This window comes from Eptatretus burgeri, chromosome 6, assembly GCF_056783735.1.
Source record: "Eptatretus burgeri isolate ZD-2024b chromosome 6, Ebu_testis_v1, whole genome shotgun sequence".
In the NCBI taxonomy this organism is placed as follows: domain Eukaryota; kingdom Metazoa; phylum Chordata; class Myxini; order Myxiniformes; family Myxinidae; genus Eptatretus; species Eptatretus burgeri.
The window spans coordinates 78,986,541-79,009,040 of record NC_140966.1 but is presented as its reverse complement, the minus strand read 5'-3'; the positions used below and the strand labels follow the sequence as shown (position 1 = coordinate 79,009,040).

The following is a 22,500-nucleotide window of genomic DNA, read 5'->3' as shown; positions in this document are numbered from 1 at the left end:
CCTCAGTTGGGTTTGCTATCAATTTTCGGTTTGCTATTTTATTTTGCATAAAAGATTGAACCATTATTCCACTAAGGTGCAGATTCTGCAGGAACTCAAATGAAAATGATGATCCCAAATGCAAGACGTTTGCCTTGGAAATGCTCAGTCACATAGAGGATGGTGAAGATTTCCTAAAAAAGGTCATGTTCACAGACCAAGCTTGCTTTCATGTATTGGGGAAGGTCAACCGGCACAATATGAGGATCTGGGGCTGTGAAACCCCCACGTGGTCATGGAACACATACGTGACAGTCCAAAGATGAATGTGTGGTGTGTCCTTCTCCATGACCGCTTGGTGGGCCCGTATTTTTTTGCAAAGGACACAGTGACCTCAATGATTTACATGAACATGTGGGAAGGATTCCCCTTCCCACAGAATGAAGACCTGCAACCTGATATCATTTTTCAACAGGATGGCGCATCGCCTCATTGGGCCTTAGTTGTTTGAGCCGTCCTGAATGACAAATTTCTAGGTTACTGGATTGGCTGAGACGGACCAACCTCCTGGCCCCCAAGATCACCAGACATAACCCCCCTTGATTTTTTTTCCTGTAGGGGCTTGTCAAAGATGTTGGCGACAACATCAAGGTGGCAAACCTGCAGGATTTTAATTCTCGGATCATAGCGACATGCGCACTGCTGGATGCAAACATGCTCTGCCGAACATGGCAAGAACTCGTGTCCTGCTTTGATGTCCTGTGCACGATAAAAGGAGCTCAGATTGAAGTTTATTGATTGTGTGTAAAAAAAACTATACGAGTTTCTGCACCATATAAACCAAAGGGTATTGTTGTATCAGTTGTGGTTCCAAATATATGAACAACCAAAGTTGTCCGGGTCTGTTTGGAACACCTTGTACCTCTGTGTTAAGAAAGATGCTTATCTCTAAACAGGAAACGCATGTTTACATAGTCCAGATTGTGGTAATTAATTTACAGAGCTGATTGCAAACTGTACTTTTTGTTTTAATCTTTTTATTATGGGGAAAGCTAAACTTGTGATGAAGTATCAGAGGAAGAAGAAGGAAAAAAGAAGAAGAAGAAGAAAGGAATTTTCCATGGCGAGACGGACCCCACTATATCAAAGATGGGCCCTGATAGATGGACTAGATGGACCCCAATAAAGCAAGAAACCCTCCAACTTTGGAAGCAGAATTGCGTGATAAACGTGATGCTGCAGCCAATGCCTAAGCTTAGAGTCTGAACTGTGAGACGATGAGTTAAGTAAGTGAATGAAGATCCACATAATGAGCAAAATATTTCATCTACATCTGTTTTTCAGGGTAAAGAGGAGTCAAAAGGTGTTCCATGAGAACCTAAATCGAGTGATTATGATGGCATTAAAGATGGAGGAATGAAAAAGATGAAAATGAAGGAGCCAGCACATGGGCGTCGATTGCTTTTGAAAAGTGGGGGGGACATTGCATGTCCAGACCACGAAGCCCACTTCGTGCCGGCGTGGACACAGCAAGTCCACCCTTGCAAATTCTTGATTTTTATACGCTCGTTGACATGCTGCCTTCTGATCACACATCGACCATCTTTTTATCAAATGTAAGCAGACGGAGCGAAATTAATTAAACATTCCAAAGTTTCAAGTGTCATCAAAGAAACATACATATATCAAGAATTGTTTATCAAGCCTCCTTCTCACGATCCTTGAACTGATTCACTAAACATAAACTGAAAACTAGACTGACATACAAATTGATATTACACGAGTACGGTTAACTTACCTTAAAACTTGCCAAAAATATGAACCCTCTTGTCTGCCGATCCAGTTAAAAACTTTGTAGCAATGTCTTGGGGGTCAAGTGCAGTCAGACGATCTCGGTGAACATGACAGATCATGAGATGGTTGAGGCGTTGTTGGGTCATTGTGGAACGTAACGAAGTCTTCATACGTCTGAGTGCGCTGAATGACCGTTCAGCTTCGCATGAACTTGCTGGGGAAACCAATTGAAGCCAAAGCAAACGTTCTACCTGTGGGAACATTCGACGGGCTTCCGGCAGCATGTCTACAAATATCTTACGGTAATCCTCAACAGATGAACCACTGAACTGGTTACGAAAGAAGCCAAGTTCTTGCTCTTGGGAATCCGACAGTTCGGGATATTTGCGGACTATTTGTGGTTTGAATGACCCAGACAGGAGCATTTCACCCAAGTCCCTATACGCCATGAGGTCGGTTGACGTGAAGTACTCATTCAAGTTCTCGGATCCGCTGTCTATGACTTTGAAAAATTAAACTCTGTATACCTACTCTGCAGAATTGGCAGTGTATTCCTGAGTGCGTCCATCAAGTCTCTTCGAAAGCTTGCACTTACGAGGGAGGGTCACTGGATCTAGTTGGCACTGCTGGAGCTTCTATTGTGCTGCTTCGAAAACCTCCTTAAACGTCTGCTTGGTACGGAGAGATTGGAGATTCTGTGCAGTTACCTTCGCAGCAGTAAGCATACCAGAGACAGTAACTTGTGAACCCTGAAGTGCCTTATTGAGGTATTCAAGGGATTGGAGAACGGGCAATGATGCAAACAGACCGAGAACACACTTTCCTGATGAAAGACAGCTTCGAATTCCATTGGCGCACGATGCCATGTTCGTACCAAAGTCATCACTTGCTTGTGGAAGGGCATCCAGTACCGCTTCATAGTTATCCAATATCGATTTCACGGCAGGAGAATGAGTTAACCAACGCGTCGGGCAAATTGGCCTCAGGCGTGTAAGGCAAGGAGTGTCAGCATCGTCAGCGTGGATATTCAAGTACATATGCTTGAATTTTCCAGAGTTGTTGTAGATGTTGCTGAGTTCCTGGACATAATCAAGGGCGTCTCTTAAGAACGGTGCAGTTTGTAAGGCTTTGGATGTAATGAGTTGGGTGACATGAGGTCCACAGTGAATATAATTGGCCAGCCGTTGGAGTTTTTTTAGCTGTGCTTGACAGCCCTTGTACTTTCCGGACATGTTGCTTGCCCCATCGTAAGTCTGCGCTCTAAGGTGTTCAATAGGGAGTTGACAATGAATTAGGACATTCTGAAGCATCTTACAAAGTGATACTCCTGTTGTTGACGATACTTGGTAGAGGCCGATGAGATCTTCTTGAACATCAAAGGAATCCATCACAGAGCGCACACACACCGACTCCTGCTCATTGCCCTGAATATCTTGCGTTCCATCAGTTACGAGTCCGAACTGAGTGGACATTTCATTCACGTTACTGCAGATATTTCTGAGGATGGCATGACTCGTCAACTGTAGAATTTCGTTCTGAATTTCTCCACTTCTGAACGTCGTCTTCCTTGACAGCCACGTCTTGAGGTTTACATCATCCTCGGCCCGCAACTGTAAGAGCATTTTAAAATTCCCTTCAGAGACATCCTTCCCACGAATTGCAAAACCTTGTCGGGCTAAATATTGCAGTGAGGTGATCATCTTTAGAAGTGCTGACCATGCAGATCTTTGCTCTTCTCGCAGTTTGCTGCTCAGCTGCACATGGACACCAGGTTGACTTCCGCGACATTTCAGATTTTCAGAGGCAAGCCTATGTGTGTTTGATCGTTCGTGTTGTCTGAATTTTTCTGTAGCCTTTTTCCAGTTCCGAAAGCCCTTTGAGACAAATGCGTCTTCTGCACAGCGGGCAAGTTCGGTAAGTTTTTCACGAGAAGCGTCCGTACAGGTGTGACAGAGTACACCGCCGATGCTCTGATCAAAATGAAGCCACGGAAAATATTTGAACCACTTTGAACCACAATCTTTGAAGATTGTGTTCTTGATTTGCATGCCATCAAAAGGGTTCACCAAAGGAATGAGCTAAAATCAGCTGTAATGTGAACATTTATGTAATTCTTTACCTCTCACAAACCACGAGACTAGGAGACGAGGGATTAAGATCTGATGCCGTCCGGACGTGCACTCTCTTCTTTCCAATTGTTGTACATAGTTTGTTGATTTGTAAATACGTTCATCATTTCCACGAGTGCGTGCCCATAAGTGCGTGGCCGTACGTGCAAAAAAAAAAAACCACACACAACTTTGAAACCGCGTGCCTTTGTTTAAGTATAGTGCGTGCCCGTACGTTTTGTTTAAGTATAGTGCATGCCCGTACATTTTGTTTAAGTATAGTGCGTGCAGGTATGTTTTGTTTAAGTATAGTGCATTCCCATACATTTTGTTTAAGTATAGTGCGATATAAGTTAGAAAGGTGAAAGAAACCATTTTGGTCGCTAAAGGGGCCCAGAACTGTTGCAGGGTCGACATGGTGAAGAAGACGCTGACAATCCTCTTTATTTTATTTTCAACGCTGCATTTAAAATCTCTAATTTAATCATTCTAAATCACACAGTTTAATGAGACACCTTATTCTCTCGGTTTATCCTTCGTCTTTGTCCTCGTGCAAACGGAAATTATTCGGATGATGGCGGAAGAGAAATTCCTTCCGGAACGTTCTTTTTCCTCGTAAAAATTGCAAGCCGCGGCTAAGCAACAAAGCCTAAGCCTTTTTTCATCGGATTTTCGAGGTAATCTCATTACTACCCTATAGATACTGTATAATCCGAGAACAGAATTCAAAAATAATTTTCCGTTCGTTTGTCCGAACCGCTTAGGTGAATTTTGCATATTTTTCAACAGCTACCTTTTAAAATCTATCATTTAATCTTCATAAGTCCGACGACCGAATGATACCTCTCGTTTTGTAGGTCTATACCTCCCCAAAGTCCAAGTACCAATGAAAAAATTATTTACATTAACCGCCGCAAAAGCGAGTGAATCAGCGCATTTTATTTTATGTTTCCCAAGTATTCAAAGCTAATTCACTCGCCAAAATACCCACTTTCCTTCGATTTTCACCCGGTTTTCAAGGTTGGGATTAAGGCCACTGTTATCGACTGCGAAATATGAAAACAGATTTACAAAATATCTTTCCGTTCATTCGTGCCAGCCGGTAGAGTGAAACCGCATCATCCTGCACAAGCTTCACCATCTCAATCAGCCCGCGAAATCTTTTATTGACTTATAACTCGAAGGTGCAAAGCCAAAAAATTAAACACACACATCATCGTGCAGGGAATAATATCAGGCATCTGGCGATATAAGTTAGAAAGGTGAAATAAACTATTTTGGTCGCTAAAGGGGCCCCGAGCCATTGCGGCCTAACACTATCAGAGGCGTGGCGGTCCGGGCCATGAAGCCGCGATTTCTTTAAACACTCATAAAATGACGATACAAAGTCCGAAAACGTCCCAACGTACCTCAAAATGTCCAGGTCACGTTCCCTGTTAGTGGGTGAACAATCCAACGCTTGGTGAATTGTGCTTCGCAATGATAGGAAGAGCCGACATCGAAGGATCAAAAAGCGACGTCGCTATGGACGCTTGGCCAGTGGGAGACCATGGCTTGGGAAGCACGGATTCTCAATGTTGAATTGTTAACCTATCATCTTTAATAGAACTATAATAGACCAATAAAACTTTAATTGAGATTTAAAAATTTATTCTTGTATTTGAGGAGCATCTCGGCCTGGTTGTACTAGAGCAGCTCGTTTTGTGTTACGTAACTTACGTTAAATGAAAAAAGTGGGGAGGGACAATCGATATGTTGTCCCCCCCTTGATAAAAAGTGGGGGGGGGAACATGTCCCCCCCGTCCCCCACCAATCGACGCCCATAAGCCAGCATAAACATATGGAGGAGAAGGATGAAACTTAGGCTGATATAGGCAAGTGGATTCTAAGTTCAGCAAGGATCAATTTGGTTATTGTTATGGTTATTGCAATGAGATATGGTTATTTAGTGGGGGGGGGGAGGTGTGGTAAAACGAATTTATATGCAGTGGCCTGAGAAAGTATTCACCCCCCCCCCCAAAGTTTTCACATTGTGATGCCACCTGAGCTTATTTCATGATGCTTTCAAATCAAACTTAATATGTAGAGTTTTCACAAACTACTCCGAGGAGATAAAGCTAAATACTGCAGATAAAACGTGAATCAGGTTAGATTACCAGAGAAAATCAGATGATTCTCAGTCACATAAGTCATCAAACCCTTTGTCTAATCACTTCTAAATCACTTCAGGAACAAATTATTGGCTTGAAAGGTTAAAAAATATATTGTAGTAGGTTTCACTTGGGCGTAATCAATGGTTTAACCTGAAAATTAAACTCAACCAAATTTTTAAAGGAGTTTTAAGGTGCAACTCACTTGGTCAACCAACAAGGCAAACATGACGACCAAGGAGCTTTCCAAAGAAGTCAGACATAAAGTGGTGGAGAAGCACCACTCAGGAAAGGGTTGTTAAGAATATTTCAGTCACTCATTATCCCTTTGAGTACGGTGAAATCCATCATTAAGAAGTGGAAGATGTATCATACCACCCAGACTCAGCAGCCTGACAAGCAGGGAACTGGTTTGGGATGTCACTGTTCATCCAACAATGATTTTGAAAGATTTGCAAGGCTCTCTGTCAAAGATGGGGGTCATTGTTCCACAATCAACAATATCCCATTCCCTTCACAAAGCTGGCTTCTACGGACAGGCGGCAAGAAAGAAGCCATTATACTGAAAAAGACGCATCTAAAAGCTTATATGGAGTTTGTGATAAAAGCATCTTCATGATACTGCAGGCATGTGGAGAAACTTTTTGTGGTTAGACGAGACAAAAATTGAACTTTGGGGTCGAAATTCAAAGCGTTACGTCTGACACAACCCTAACACTGTACATCACCCAGTCAACACCATCCCCACTGCCAAGCATGATGGTGGAAGTATCATGTTATGGGGGTGCTTTTCATCAGCAGGGACTGGCAAGCTTGTCAAGATAGAAGAGACAATGGATGGTGTAAAGTACAGGAAAATCCTTGATGAAAACCTGCTTGAGTCAGCCATCAATATGAAACTGGGTTGGAGATTGACAATTCAGCAGAACAATGATCTGAAGCACAAAGCTGAAGCCATACTGGAATGGCTGAACAAGAAGAAAATAAATGTTCTTGAGTGGCCCAGTCAAAGTACAGACTTGAACCCAAATGAACATTCATGGTGAAACTTGAAGATTGCAGAACATCGACGGTCCGCATCAAACTTTGCAGAATTAGAGAAATTTTCACGTGAAGAATGGGGAAAAAAAATCACTCACTGTGCAAATCTGGTGGAGATCTTCCCCCCCAAAAAACTCGTCGCAGTCATTGCTGCAAAAAGTGCTTCCACCAAGTATTGACCGAAGGGCCTGAATACCTTTACAACCAGTGAATTTTGATTTGTATGTGTGTTTTGAAGGTGTTCATGACAAAGTAACCTCCTTCAACTATAACGATGTTTCGTTTGATCTCTTCATTTATGTATAAAAAAAATGTTCATTTGGAAAAAAGATGTTTTTACATCAATCATAATTCATCTAAATGTGGCATTGTTGGCCACTATATAAGTTTGGCATTGAATGGAAGATCAAACATCTTGAACAAGCCAAATGCATGAAGAAAAAAACCATTTCGAGTTTATGGTCAACCGATGGTTTTCTTCTCCGGAAACCATCATAAAAGTGACAACTTTTCACTCAAATGTTGTGTGTGTGTGTGTGTGTGAGCTCCAATGAAATTGAAAAATGTCAGGCATATCGTGCACACCTGGAGTGCGCCAATAACAAATAAATAAATATATTTTGTGTCTTTTCAGCCTTTGGCTTACAGTGCATAATTTGTCAGCCTTTGACCAATGGTGCAACATGGATTGGACTGTACGGTGTACGCGTGATATGTCAAGAGGTGATAAAGCACTGAAGAATTCAGGTTCCCCTTAAATGCTCCAAGACCTGGAGATAAATCCAAACCATACAGATCGATCTTTCTTGGGCAATGTGGGTGCATTCAAAAAACGGAACAGACTGCCAGTGACACTGAACTTCAAAGAAAACATTACTTGAGATGAGTTTATCAGACATCAAGCCCAGTGGCACAAGTCTTGTTCTGGAAAATTCAGTCTTGTTCTGGCAGAGATGACACAACTGCTGTGGATGAGAAATGATGTTGACAACACCAGCGCCTGGGGAGGAACGTCTACTTTATGTAGAAAGGAGTACAGACACCTTCAGGAATTCGATTCAGGACTCTTGCAGCAGATGACAAGGTGAGGCACATGGCCATAGACCTACAGAGCACAACATTACTCGTCAAGATTGAGGATGAGGACATCATTACACTAAATGCAAAATTTCACCTGACTTGCTTAACTAGACTCAGAAATCACCACTGCCCATAATGGGACAAATCCAGGATTTTCCAACAGCGACAGAGAAGAGAAGAAGATTCAGGTGAGAGTCTTTGTTGAGCTCATCACGAATGTGGGACATAAGGTTGAAGTTTTCTGATTTGCATCTGTTTAATGAAAGATGCCTCCAGGATCTTAGTATTGAGAAGGAAATCAACAAGATTTACTTCAAAGAAAAAGTTCTGGAATGGTTTCCCTACACCAAAGAGCAAAGTGATGGAAAGAATTTGGCAGGTATCTTACAATAGGAAATGCAAGAAATGCTGAAGCAAGCTTTGTAGTGTGACCATGATGGCGTTGCTCTGGTTTTGAAAAAGCTGCCAAAACTGTGTGGGAAGATGTATTCAACTCAGATAGGTTCCACTTCATTTCCTCATTCCCTTCTGAGTGCTAACATAAGTCAGTGCCCATGAATCTGAAGTTGCTCGTGTATAGACTGCTTAATCGAGCCATTACGAAGAACCAAGATTCAGCAGACTAGCAAAAATGCCTCACCATCTCCCAGACCATCACGTTCAACTGCAAAAATTAAAGGCATGGAAGTCCGATCTCAAAGTCACTGAGGCCTTCCCCTTCATGGCAGTAAAGTCCCACATTCACCTGGACATTGACGCTAACCATTTCAAATTTACAGAAAATTACACATTCGTCCTCCATCACAAGATCAGCCACCTGAAATCTGTCAACGAGGTGCGGATAGAGATACTTTTAAAGAAACACAAATTGAGGGAAAACATTCTTCCAATCCAGGACACTTTTTTTGGAGTACATGAAGTGCATTGCCTACCAGGTCACAAGTGAACTTATTTTTGTTTCATCTGCAGCCTGTGGCTGCAGGTTGTATCATTGCTGGGAGCATGGCTGTGCAGCTGATGCAATGCTCCCTGTTTCCAGTAAGCTGGTACTCATTTTGCCAAACTCGGAAGGATAATAGGCTGAGTCAACCAACCTGATGGTATTTAACGGAAGAACAAGGGCTCAAGCTCATCACTCTAAGATCTTAAGGCAGCCACCTTAACCATTAAGCCAACACCAGGCTTACAAGTGAACTGGCTCAGCAACAAACACCCACTCCAGAGAGATGGTGCTGGACATTGGACAAGAATAATCAGTCCTGGATTCCTGTAAGGATAACGCTACCCATGGCCTGTAAGAAGCTTTTTATATTTGGTTTGAAGATCATGTCTCCTGACTACATAGTGTTGGGTCAGATTCGATACCGTCTAGACTAGACTCTAGAGCAGTGTTTATCATCCTTTTTTGTCCCATGGCCCACTTTGATTTTCAAAAAAGTCGTACGCCCCACCATGATTGGAGACACTACAGTATATACTACATATGTATTCAAAAGGCTTTATTAAAACTTTATTGCAAATTTTATTCAATTGCTACTCACTTCAATTGGAGCCCTGCCCTTGATGCTGGCTGCAGATTTGTTTGATTCGAGGAACCAATTTTGTCAGTTTCAGCCTAAAATCACCACTTTTCGTGATTTCCAGTCGATTTCTCTTAGCTTTCTCTCTCTCTTTCTCTTGAAAGCGATCATTTATTAATTCATTAATTCTGAATCGTCATGCCCCACCAAAATATTACCATGCCCCACCGGTGGGGCATGCGCCCAACCTTGAGAGACACTGCTCTAGAGTGTTCCACAAGAGGCATTGGAAATGCACACACAGCAAACGACTGCATCCAGCATTTTATGTTGGAGGTAAATGTAACACGTCAGACTCATTCTTTTCAGAAGGTAATAATACAACATTTTGAAGGACCAAGTTGTAGTATTTCTGCGATACATCAATCAACTGTTCAATGCCAACACTCTCACGGGATCCAAACGAGGATGTACACGCACAATAAAGTTTGGTTGACCGAAACATGTGGTATGCAGGCGATTTACCATTGTCAAACAAATCCCTGGTAGTGTCACGATCCGTTGAAGATTTTGCAAATGTGTCGACTTTCCACATTTTTCATCAATTTCTTCTCACGGAGATTTCATGTGACGCATTGCTCTCCTGTACAATGGCAGATTGAATAGAAATATATATATATATATATATATATATATATATATATATATTTTAGTATGGGCATGTCAGTAAGATTAAGATCTCGGTGTCATCTACAACTACTGAGACACCTATTTCTTCTGATAATTGCAATGATATTTTCACAATGAGAGTATCTGCTTCACCTTCAACATGGATTATGTTGCAGCCCCTTCTCTGTAAATGGTTTCCCAGAATGCCCACAAACACTGCTTATTTTTGCTGTTGGATTTAAGGTTACTTTGATTATAAGAATAGGAGCAGTCTTTCAAATATTATTGTCACCAATGATTTATTTTAGCACATTTTTTGTTCCAAAGCTTTGGTGCTTTGGTTTTGCAACCATTGAAAACAACCGTTCTGTTTCATAATGCTGCTCTAAATAATTTTCATTAAGCCTTGGAGCTTCTGCAGTTGTATCCATTTTTTGGCCATGGAAGTGTGTGCAGCAATGCTCCACCATGGATAACGTAAAAAGCATCTTCAGGTTTAATTGGATTACTGTTGACAGTCATGTCATCCAGAGCTTTCACGAGAGATGACTTGTTAGCTTTCCTCATGGAATGTGTTTGCGGATGAAATAAAGAAGGTGGAATCGTGGATAATTCATAGTGGAAGCTGTGGGGAAATGTCTCTGAATCTGTTTTCAATGATGGGGCGACTAGCAGTTGCTGAGTCAATAGACATGTGTCAACATGATGAGTTTCACCATCAATAACAATACTTTTCCACAAAACTCTCAGTTACTGCTTGTTCTGATTTTGACATGCTGACACTCCAAAATGATTCACCTGTAAGCCCATCTTGTATATATTTTTCCAATTTCCTTTGCATATCACACTCATTCACCTGTTGCTGACGGTCATTGATGCCACTGAACATGATAGGATGGTGTGTATTGAAAAGATTATGACTTGCGAACAATTGCAGAATTTATTTTGAAGTCTTTCAAGTCTCTTTTTCATCCTTGCAACAGACGTGTCAATATGTGCTCACCTTTCTTCCCATATAAATGCTTTTGCAATGTGCAGTATCATCGCCATTAACAAAATCAAATAGACATTTAATTTAGTGATACAACTATGTATATATTTTATGTATATATATATATATATATATATATATATATATATATATATATATATATATATTTGATATTGTTAGGGATCTGGAGTTCGAGTTTCACCACGAGGGTATATGCAGAAAATAACTTCGTGCTCTGGAAGGTTGTTAAGCAACCACAAATGTCAATTGGTACTGCCAATCCTGGGAGGGTTTCACAACTTTTCGTGATACCTTACTTGTGGACAGCCACACCAAGAGGGGGTCTCGTGCTCTCAATGCACACCTGGATTACTGCCGAGCGATACAGTAAGTGTGCACTGGCTAACAAGAGCAAATTTCCTGGGGCAAAACTTCCTGGTTAAACTACATACGGACTATGCTGGACCAATGGAGGGAAAGACGCAATGAACTGGGTACATTTATAATTAAGGCAAGGAAAGGGCAAGCGGCACAATAAGCAATAATTTTAATACACAGCAATAGGTACAGTAGGGGAAAGCATGGATGGGTGTAATGTGGCAAAATAAATTTAAGTATTTACAAGACAAAGACACAGGGCAGAGCTATTCTGATACTAAACCTCTACAATCTTAACTTACATTAACATTACAGGTGTCATTAGACACATACCTGAGGAAATTAGAAAGCGAGAAAGATGAGAAAAGAACGAGGTGTTTGCAACCTCTCAAACACATGGTGTGGCTGATGGGCCCATGCTTCTCAGTCACTTAGTAGGGGGGGGAGGAGAGGAGGAAAACCGAGGTGTTTATTGTGCATCGTCGGAAGGTATGAGGTGTTTGGCAAATGAAGTGCAAAGAGGAAGGTGTAAAGATGTGGGTCAGTGGTTTTTTGTAAATGAAGCAAAGAATGTGTAAGAGGATGGACTTAATGCGAGTTCAACGAGTTCTGTACATGTAAGTATTTAACGAAAATAACTGCTTCAAAAAAGGCTTTCATTTATCCAATTTGCACATTCTTTGATGCCCATTCCTCTCCTCGACCTCCGGAGAGTTGTATGGTGGAGGCGGGGGTTTGGGAGGAGGATAGAGTGAAGAGAAGGCAGCGAGAGGGGAGGGGGAAGCAGCACGAGGGGAGGGGGAAACAGCATGATGGAAGGAGGAGGTAGTGCGAGTGGAGGGGGGGCAGCGTGAGGGGGGTGGGGGGAGGCAGGGTGAGTGGAGGGAAAGGTAGCGCAAGGGGGAAGGCAGCATGAGTGGGTGGGAAGGCAGCACGAAGGGGGTGAGCATGAGGGAGGGGGGAGAAGGCAGCACGAGTGGGTGGGAAGGCAGCGCAAAGAGCGGTGAGCATGAAGGAGGGGGAGAAGGCAGCATGAGGGGGGAGAGGCAGTGTTAGGCGAGGGGAAGGCAGCATAAGCGGGGAGGGGAGGCAGCATGAGGGGAAGGAACAGGCAACAAAACACACCCAAACAGCAACATTTTCTTTTTTACTACCGGGTTCTATATAAAACCAAGTGGGAGCATTGAAAAAAAGCCATGCTATATACCTGGCAAATATAAAACTAAACCATCAGTCATTAACAGTCCCCTTAACAGAGGTGGATGAATGTAGGAGCAAAGAGGGAGAGGGCTGGGAGAGAGGGAGAGAGTCGGATAGGGGTGGGAGAGAGATGGATCAGGGTGGGAGGGAGACAGAGAGAGAGGGGGTTGAGGGAGGGATGAGAGATGATGGAGAGAGGGAGAGAGAGGGGGGACGGGGAGAGAGGAATAGGGGTGAGAGGGAGATGGATAGGGGTGGGAGAGAGAGGGAGAGGGTGGGAGGGAGAGAGAGAGGGTGGGGGGGGAGAGAGAGAGGTTGGGGGGGAGAGAGAGACCAAGAGAGAGGGTGAGGGAGAGGGGAGAGAGAGAGATAGGAGTGGGAGAGAGAAGGAGAGGGGTGGGAGGGAGAGAGAGAGAGAGGGGGTGGGGAGGAGAGAGAGACCAAGAGAGAGGGTGAGAGAGGGAGAGGGGAGAGAGAGAGATGGGAAGGGAGGACGAGGGGGATCTGGCCGATGTGACATCCAGTTTGACGGCACACACACTGATGAATCACGATGCCTGTGAAGCACTTGGATGATTGTTTATAGCTTGGTTGGGATTCAAACCCAGACTGGACAGCTTTGAGCAAGCATGCATACCTCTCAGCTATCCTGCCATGACATTAACGAAACATTTTTTGTTTTTTTGTATTTATCTATGCCGAAGTGACTGCAGAACAACGTGGGACCATTGTAAACGAGTGGGCCCTGATCATTGTTCAAGTCGATTGATATATTATTCAGTGACATTGCAAATATTGTAGAGTGCTCGCCAAGTGGCTTAAGCACTCCAACGAAACAGTTGATAAGGAAAGGCTGGCTTGGCAAGTGATTAGCAATCACTGAACCATCATAATAAACACACACCGGCCAGAGATGGCCAAAATATCAAGTATGTCCGAATTGGACAAATTAACTCTTTTTTTTTTAGCAGTCGGGACAACTGCTAAGTTCAATTCTGGAGCTTAAATTTTTTAATTTGGCTGAGTTTAAGAGATTCTTGATGTAATGGCATGTGCAGAAATAAAATAATACCACAAACAGTGGCATCTCCGGGCATTTATAAGCATTGCAATGTATCCAGTGATTCTTTGGATGATTAGGCATTCGATAATATGAGTGAAAAAAAAAACTTTATCATGAAGAAATCATTGTGGCCTATTCCAAATCAAGGCATGGTTGAACAGGCCAAAAAATGGCGGCTTCAGATCACAGCGAGGTAACCCAGGATGTGCCTTGAGACCCCATCGAGAGTGAGGTGGCCAAGGATGTACATGATAAAGCATATCATGAAATAAGGCCGTTAATTATCTTCAAAAGGGGTGCTTTTTTTCAAAAAGGGTAAAAAAACCCCAAACACCCAATTTCCAGTCATGCTCTCCCTTGGAGTTCCCGAGTATGCATGTAACGTTTCTGGCTGCTAGGTTTCATGGTTTTGGAGTTATGGAAGAGGCACGCGCACACGCACATGCGCACGCACACACACATTTATTTGTGTCGCGACTAATAACCAGTCCTAGCTCACCCATATCTCCAATCTGACCTCCAAAGCTGGCCGCTGTCTTGAGATTCTCCACTGGACCATATCCGTGTATAAAGCCTTCATCCAAAATATTATGGAATATGGCTCCCCACTGTGAATTGGTACAACTGCTTCCTGTCTCTTTTTGAATATGAGGCCCTCCATGTCATTGAATCTCATATCAGGATTCTTAGGGTCTGCTTCTCGCTTAGCATTGGCAGGTTGGACGTCTTGTGTTTTTTTACTGGCTCGACTCTATTGTCGTCTTGTTCCTCCTTTCCTCTCCTATTTTCATAAGTGAAATGAACTGCACCAGCTGAGACCGTATTCCCAAACTTCTCCTGAAATTCCTCTCCTTGGGCCGTATTCATATTTTCGTAGTTTTACTGTTTTCCCTTTTCCAAATCCTGTTTGTTGATCCATTTCCCACTGGCCTGCTTTTCCATGAACCTCGACACATGCATGAAAAATCATTATGTGGGCTGACAAACATGCCAACCTTTTAAAAAATTTCACATGACATCTGATGAAGTTCTCATCAGATTTCCATCATATCTCAAGGATAAGCATCGGAGATTGATGTACATAACGAAAAAGAACTGATGACATCACAGTCACCACAGGCTGTCTCACATGTATCATAATATAATCCAAAGTGAGCATTTGAACACCGCCTGAAAGCTTCCCTCTTTGCAATTTAAAAACACGAACCTTAGATGGTGAGAGAATTAATATTGCAAATAAATATTTGAGAATTGGTAAGTCTGAAGCATTTGCCCTTTTATTTTGCTCACTTAAATCTTAATTTATGTCCAAGCTCCACGATGATAATTTTTTGTTCTGTATTTCAGCTTTCAGCTGGAGAAGGAATCCCATTGGTTCATTTCTAAAGTGTAACAAGAACAGCTAATTGGGAGAAACAGAAGCTATTGCCTCTTGGCCAGGAGTGAGACGTATCTGGGTTATTTAAGATTATTTAAACAGGTTCAATTTTCTCAGCGAACAAAGCTCTGGAATCAGGTCAAATAAACATCTTGGATGCAAAAGCTGCTTTCAAGTCCGAGGTAATAGTTGATATGGACAATTTTTCAGAGAACATTTATCTGATAGTAGATAAATCGAAAAATGCTTGTATGAACTCTCACTGCTGAGAATGGTATTATTGGGAACCTTGGGATTTTAGCTGAAGAGGCCATTTCATTAAGCCTCCCCATATAGGATAAGGAGTTGCTTATGCCTGTTGTAAAGTTTGTTTCCATAATTAGTGTCCCCAGTTTTAAGAGGACTCGAGAGTTTCTTAAACTACTAGGAGTACTGAACTACCGTTTAGGTTTTTTTTTTTCTTCATTTTTTTCTGCCAATTTCCGAGTTGTATCTCGGAGCTGGCTGGGACTTTCGGAATAAAAATTTGCATCAATAATGGGGAAAAAAAGTATGCGAGGTTGACATAGTTTTTGACCTTGACCTAATTTTGAAAGTCATGACCTACTTATAGACAATTTAACATTTTCACCATAACTGGACTAATAAGGTTTGTCCAATCAGAACTAAATTGCCCTTTCTAGATAGCCCAGAGAAAGGTGCATTTCTGCATAAGTTCCATCATACTCCTCCAGGTTAAAGGTCAAAGGCAAATGGTGGTCTGACAAAAAAATGTGTATTTTATCATTGCCCAATTTTGCGAACACGGAATCTCAAAGACTGCTTGGCCTTGCAATATGCCCTTGCATCATAATAGTAGTATACCTGCACTGATGTTGTGCACCTGATATTGGGGGGAAAAAAAAAGAGCTGGAAAAACTTGGTCATGATCAGGGCATCTGCTCTGAGTCTAGGAGGTCGGTGGTTTGAAACCCCAGCCAAGTCATACCAAATCGTTTAAAAATGGTATGAACTGCTTCCTTGCATGACATTCAGCATTTAAAGGAATAAGAGGCACAGACAATCCCCATCGGTTGGTATCCATGGGGATGAGGAAATTCCTCCTCAGGAAATACCCCACTGAATACAGTGAGAAAAGCGGCACCATTGTGGTGTTGTTGCTGATACCCAGAGTGCTACAAGAAGTGATGGCACTTCCTCCAAGCTCAATGGTTGTGCTTGACTCTTTTAACAATCTTGCGTTGTGTTAGCTCCATTACGAGTTAAAGATCATGTATTAAAAAAAAAAACTTTTTGCAAAATCAGAAAATATGTTGTTGTTGAAAACATATTCCTCATCATAGAAAAATAATTTGCAAAGAGAACAATCAGCAATTACTTCTGCCACCGAAGGTGGATGGAGGTTAGACTTTCACCCATGTCTGTCTGTCTGTCTGTTTGTTTGTGAACAGGATATCTCAAAAAGTTGAGGACGGATTCGGACGAAATTTTGTGGAGAGCTTGGGTATGTGACACAGACGAAATTATTAGACTTAGGTGAAGATCAGAATCCGGATCCACATCTGATAATTTCTTAAGTGATTCTTCACCATCAAGTGAGCGGGCTAAAATGATATATAGCACAATATCTAAAAAAGTTATGGATGCATTCGGACAAAACTTGGTGGATGAGTTGGTTAGGTATAAAGAACAAGCAGATTAAGTTTTAGTTTAGGTCTGAATCAAGATCTGGCCTATCAGTGGGATACAAAAGGTAATCAGCTTGGCGGAGGTATGCACTCTACCGAGTGGCCATTCAAGTTATACCTGCACTGCTGCTTGGAGATTTTGCCCCGACAGCAAACAAAGGCAACCAAAATTTGGGAAGAAATTAAATAAGTAGAATCATAACAAAAATAGACAGAATGGAAGAAAATGGTGGATAAAACGGATTACAGGATTCTGTTAAAATCATGCCCAATATCATAAAAGTTAAATAAATGCAGAGGTTTGTACAAAGTCTGACATCTGTGACAAGAGGAAGGTGGAAACTAAACTGCTGTAGGAAGATAAAGAGACAATTCAAAATGAAATAGATATGAAGAAGTTTTTTTTTCAAATCTCTTAAAGATTATGCAAAAAAAAAAACTTATGAAAAGAGCGGTCAGGAACTGTTAGCAACAAGGAGAAAGTGCTGTTCTTTTGGCACTGCTTCAAACCACTAACCAAACTGCATGCACTGCAGGCATTAATGAGCACCAAGTGTGAGCTTTGTAGGTTGGTTCAGTCTACCCTTTTCAGATTCCTTATGGTGTCCATGAAGTTTTTTTTTTAAACATGATTATGTTCTATTCGAACGTGTGAGTTCTGTTTTCCATTCTCATCAGACGAACTTGCATTCATATGGCCGAAATAGAGTCCTAGGTCTGGATTTACTAGCTTCATGTGTCATATGTTTTGTCTTCCTGATATAATCCTTAAACTACACCATATATCTGAAGCCGCAGGTTAATTCAAGATTTTGTAATACCATGTGACTTATGCTTTTCACTGAAGGCTTATGTTACAGGGTGAGTTGCAAAATGATGAGGTTTGATTATCATCTCCATACACTGCATTGTTTATGAAGAAAACATTTTGTAAAAACTGTTCATGCTGGTCCTGGAAATTCTCAGTTGCTGTTTTGCCTTTCTAGCTGATTTGCCATAGGATTGCGATTCATCGCAGTTCAAAGTGGTTCAACCCTTTCTGGCGTGCATGCCGATGGTTTCTGAGGACTCTTCAGTTCAATCACGGTGACTTTCCCTTCAAAATCTCTGTGAAGTCAGAAAATTGTTTCTGTATATTGCCCATGGACTACCAAATAAAGCTTTGGAATGTCATATAGTCAGCATTACTCTTCATCTCAGTGAATATTAACACTTCCTTGCTCATTTGCACTCTTAACTAGAAGGGCACTTGGTAGAACACATACCTCTGCCAGGCTGATTGCTTTACGTTTTGTATCCCACTGATAGGCTGGATCTGGATTCGGACTTGAACTAAAATCCAATCAGCTTGTTCTGGTCACTTAAGCAACTCATCCACCAAATTTTTCCCGAATCCATCAACAACTTTTTGAGATTGGGCCAAAAACGACAGATCGCATGCTATCTCTGAATGGTGAAAAATCACTTATAAAATTTTCAGATCCCGATCCGGATCCAGATCTTCATCAAAATCTAATCATTTTGGAATTGTCACATACCCAAGCTCTCCACCAAATTTCGTCCAAATCCATCCACAACTTTTTGAGATATTTTATTCACAAACAAACAAACCAACAAACCAACAAGAAGACGTCATGCAGAGCACGATACTTGCAAAATCCATAAAACAAATTTGACCATAAAAAATAATTGGTGGTTGAATTAAATGACCAAATATGCAACTCTTCTTCAAATTTCAAGTGAATCGGATGAAAATTGACAATTTTAGAAATTCGGACTGTGTTGAGCTTTCGGCCTTTGTGGACCTCCAAAATGATATAACTAGTGGTTGAATTCAGTGACCTGACATATATATATATATATATATATATATATATATATATATATATATATATATATATATATATATATATATATATATCCTCTTCGAATTTCAAGTCAATCGGATGAAAATTGAGGATTTTAGAAATACTGTTTTAATTGCTGACCTTGGGCCTATGTTGAACTTTTGGTCCATGTTGATCTCAAAAATATTTGGCTCGTTGAATTCAGTGACCTGGAAAATATATCCTCTTCAAATTTTCTAGTCAATTGGGTGAAAATTGAGGATTTTATAAATATCACTGTAGTTGTTAACCTTGAGACTATATTGACCTTTTGGTCCATGTTGACCTCAAAATAATTGGCTGATTTAATTCAGTGACCTTTGCAAATATAAAACCTACAAATATAAAACCTTTGCAAATTTCAGGTCAATTGGATGAAAATTGAGGATTTTAGAAATATTATGATGAGGAGACAAGCGTTCGACTGAGCGGGAGGGAGACGGATATAAGGGTCCTGAGGAGATTATTGGGGTCGGCTCTCTTGAAGTTGTTCTGGTACAGTTCTGTCCTCTCCTCCTGCTTATTCACTTCCAGGCTCATCACTTTGGCCTCTCTGGCGACCGGCCTCGTCCCGGCTCCAGAGCCTATGTCTCGTCCCTTTGCGCCTGGCTAGTACGGCGACCCCAGCCCCAAGAGAAGGGGACGTTCAGCCGCGCTACGTGACCAGGTAGCCTGCAGTCCCCTGGCTCTCACAGCCGGATTGTCCTCCTCGGCTGGAGAGCCGCAATAAAGACCCAAGAGGGTCCATTTCTGTCTGTGTGTGTGTCCGTGGGCCCGTCTGATAAGTAGTGAACTGTTAAGTGCTTTTGCCTGTATATTAAATGCCTTGCTTGATATTCGGTATAGCTCTCCTCTTGCGTGCTCCCCTCGTCCCCCATCTTTGGTAAATAAATATACCCAATTGTTTTAATGTACTCAGCTCGTCGTATCCATTTCTCCATTGACTGGGTGTGTCATGCATGTGGGAAAGTGAGCAGTCATTGCTGCTATAACGGAGTAACAGGATAATCGGGCCGGCGGAACTTGGCGATTAAAACCGCTCGGCTTTGCACACGGAACGGGATCGCTAAGCGGCTCGTTTCCATACGAGTTCCATCGAGGGTGAAATACCCCGGCAGCTGGACCACGTGGGTACTTAGGTATATAGAGGATTTGGCTATTCACCCTACCCTACGTGGTCTACCCATTGGCGTATTTCGGTGCAAAATGACCAGGACCCGCCGACCTCGGACTTCTCCGGGCCGGTGATCTGTAATTCCGGGCGATCGAGCCGAGGAAGCCCCACTGCTCCATCGAGGGTCGTGCTCGTGGTGACGCGCCAGCGAAACCACAAATATATATATATATATATATATATATATATATATATATATATATATATATATATATATATATATATATATATATATATATATACATATATACACATATTTCCTGTATATATGTATATATTGTTACGGTTTTAGGAACCTTATGCATTCAAACATGCAGGTGCCCCGAAGTTAGTTATGCCGTTAAGTATATGTGTAGACAGAATGAAAAAAAAAACCTTCAGAAAAAATGGAGACACACCTCCTCGTGTTTAGTGGGAAATCGAAGGGGTGCATTGCGATGTTTTTTTAGTTAGGTTAATAAATCATTTTATTTCCCCTCTTCTGGAACCACGGTACCTTCCAAGCGCTTGCAGTCTCAGTTCACTGGCCACAGCGTAACACTGTCCACCCGCTGTCTACAGAGACTCGTTTCTCCGAGGCAAAATCTCCACGTTCGCTGTTCCAGTTCCTTCTCGGCTTCCCCAAATGTACTCAGTGTGGCTGCACCGTCATTCACCTTCCCCAAGCACGCGTGGAGTAGGTGGGCCTTGCCGGTGCCAGAAAGGGCAGGGCCATGGCAACCCTGTCCAATCAGGGTGGACAGTGACATCAGTTTTTGAGCAAGGCACCCCCCCCCCCCACTGAGAGAGCTCGATGGACTACGAAGGGACCCTCAAGGACGTGCGTTTGTATATATATATATATATATATATATATATATATATATATATATATATATATATATCTATATATATATATATATATATATATATATATATATATATATATATATATATATATATATATATATATATATATATATATATATATATATATATATATATATATATATATATATATATATATATATATATATATATATATATCTATATATATATCTATATATATATATATATATATATATATATATATATATATATATATATATATATATATATATATATATATATATATATATATATATATATATATATATATATATATATATATATATATATATATATATCTATATCGTTACAGTTGTGAGCCCCGGGGAGTACAAAGTGCATCCACATCGATTAAAGCTATTTATGTCTTAGTATTCTGTTTAGCAAATAAGTATATCTCGTATTCATGTGGATAGATATGCGTGGAGAATGTTAGTTAGATTGAGTACATGTTCTTTCCTGTTTACATTTTGGGCTCAAACAATTTCATGCCAACACCATGCATATCACTCCTTCCCGCTCTGGTGGAGAATCGCTTGCAAGGCTTACCAGCTAGCCCACTCAGAGGACATCACCAGGGGTTCCCCTCTAAAGGAAGCCATCAATCACTGGGATGACAAGTCGGTCCTACATTCTCACCCTTCCCCCTTCGAGAGAAAATCCACCACAGAGGCCCCATCCCACTAATCTGGTTCTGTTGCCAGGCAGAGGTATAGGTCCCAGCCAATCCTCAGCAGTGAGGGTCAGCAGTGAGGGTCAGCAGTGGGGGTCAGTCCACCCTCGTGGGCCCTGCACCAATGAGGGTCCCAGAGCCACTCGAAAGAGGGGTGGGGGGGGAGTGAATGGAATAAAGGAAGAAGTGCAGAGAAGAATTGCGATTCTGTGGGGAGTATGACACTGGGTACGAGTATCGGACCAGAGATAAGTGTTGTAGAGGGTGTCAGCCTTTCGGAGTTATCTGAGGAGACGCTTGTCACACTTGTGTTAAGTACGGGACCCAGTGGCCGTCACAATACATTTTTTTTTTTTCAAAGGAAAGAAGGTGCGTCCAACCAAAAAAAGTAACTATATCTATTCTGATAATCTCATAATAAACAAGCAAGAGTAGCTCCAGTCTCAGGCAAAGTTTCACCCGGTTCAGAGCGAGCTTCCTCAGGCCAATGGATGTCAAGCTTCAGCACGTGTCCGCTTTTATTCCTGAAGTGACAATTCGTTTCTGGTTATGTGCCGCTGTGAGAGTTCAGTTGCGGAGCGTTTTTGTATTTTCCGAAAAACTTAAGGTGCAACCACAGGTGAAAATATAATAAAACAGGTGACATAAATAGTGAGCAGATTGAGTGTAGCAAAATAGGAGGAAATAAAGAGTTCAGAGATGCAAATAAATAGCACAGGAAGAGAGGAGGTCAAGGCATCTGTGGGGGGAAATTTGTACAGGGCATTTGTGGCTCCATAAGTGGTAGTGGTGTAAGAATCCATGTCGCAGGAATCGGCGAAGTCACAATTGTGAGGTGGAACCGGCAATTGACAGCAATTC

At 41.7% G+C, this 22,500-nt stretch overlaps 1 long non-coding RNA gene across 2 annotated transcripts in view; it reads right to left on the bottom strand.

Annotated features, from left to right (window-relative positions):
• Positions 1–22,500, bottom strand: part of LOC147025138 (uncharacterized) — a 157,466-nt gene that overhangs the window by 76,253 nt on the left and 58,713 nt on the right. Inside the window, exon 1 of one of the 2 annotated variants that reach the window (XR_015058852.1) lies at positions 5,291–5,447. The exons of the other annotated variant lie outside the window; for it this stretch is intronic. This is a non-coding gene — a long non-coding RNA (uncharacterized LOC147025138). Of the gene's footprint in view, positions 1–5,290; positions 5,448–22,500 lie in introns of those variants that run through there. 2 annotated transcript variants of the gene reach the window in all.